This window comes from Apodemus sylvaticus, chromosome 8 (assembly GCF_947179515.1).
Source record: "Apodemus sylvaticus chromosome 8, mApoSyl1.1, whole genome shotgun sequence".
Lineage (NCBI taxonomy): Eukaryota > Metazoa > Chordata > Mammalia > Rodentia > Muridae > Apodemus > Apodemus sylvaticus.
This window is the reverse complement of record NC_067479.1, coordinates 69,314,671-69,316,117: the sequence shown is the minus strand read 5'-3', so window position 1 is coordinate 69,316,117 and position 1,447 is coordinate 69,314,671.

Genomic DNA, 1,447 nt, shown 5'->3' with positions numbered 1-1,447 from the left:
TAAATTTGTTTTTGTTGTGAAAAACTTTGGTTTCTACATTTATGGTAATTGAGAGATTTGCTGGATATAGCAGTTTGGGTTGGCATTTGTGTTCCCTTAGGGTCTGCATGACATCTGCCCAGGCTCTTCTGGCTTTCATAGTATCTGGTGAGAAATCCAGTATAATTCTGATAGGTCTACCTTTATATGTTACTTGACCCTTTTGCCTTACTGCTTTTAATATTCTTTTTTTGTTTAGTACATTTGGTGTTTTAATTATTATGTTACTGGAGGAATTTCTTTTCTGGTCAAATCTATTTGGAGTTCTGTAGGCTTCTTGTACATTCATGGGCATCTCTTTATTTAGGTTAGGAAAGTTTTCTTCTATAATTTTGTTGAAGACATTTATGGCCCTTTAAGTTGGAAATCTTCACTCTTTTCTATACCTATAATCCTTAGGTTTGGTCTTCTCATTTTGTCCTGGATTTTCTGGATATTTTGGGTCAGGAGCTTTTTAAATTTTTCATTTTCTTTGTTTATTCTATCAATGCTTTCTATGATATCTTCTGCATCCGAGATTCTCTCTTTTATCTCTTGTATTCTGTTGTTGATGCTTGTATCCATGACTCTTGACTTCTTTCCTAGGTTTTCTATGTCCTGAGTTGTCTCCCTTTGTGATTTCATTATTGTTTCTACCTCCTTCTTTAGATCCTGGATAGCTTTGTTTAATTCCTTCACCTGTTCTGTTGTGTTTTCCCTTAGTTCTTCAAGGGCTTCTCCCTGTTTACTTGTGTTTTCCTGTATTTCTTTAAGGGAGTTATTTATGTCCTTCTTGAAGCCCTCCATCAGCATCATGACCTGTGATTTTAAATCCAAATCTTGCTTTCCTGGTGTTGTTGGGGTATTCAGGATTTGCTGTTGTGGGCGAATTGGGTTCGGATGGTGCCATATTGCCTTGATTTCTGTTAGCAACGCTCCCAAGTTTGCCTTTTGCCATCTGGTTATCTTTGTTGTTAGTTGGGCCTGCTGTCACTGGCTGGAGCTTGCAGGTCTATCTCAACAACCCTGGGTGACCTGCTTTCCCCTGGCACAAATTGCTGTGGTGTTGCCAAGTTCCTGGGTATAGGTGGAGGCCTGGTGGGGTGTGCCCCAAGTGATCCTCTACTCTGGTGAACCCTGCCTACTAATCTGTTACACAGTCACAGAGGCAAAGATGGTGGCTGAGAGTCACTCTCTTGCTGTTGTATTTAGGTATGTAGTTCTGTGGCCCCAATCAACTCTGGATGCAGGCTGTGCTGGCTGCTGGGTGTATCTATAATAAAAATTCTTAATAAAATAAACAGAACTTAACTAAATTCAATATGGATATGTATGGAAATCCCAAGATAACATAATGGTCAGAACCCATAAAGAACCCCCCAGAGATTGCTCTCTGGCAAACTGTCCACTCTCACTACTTCTATTCGAT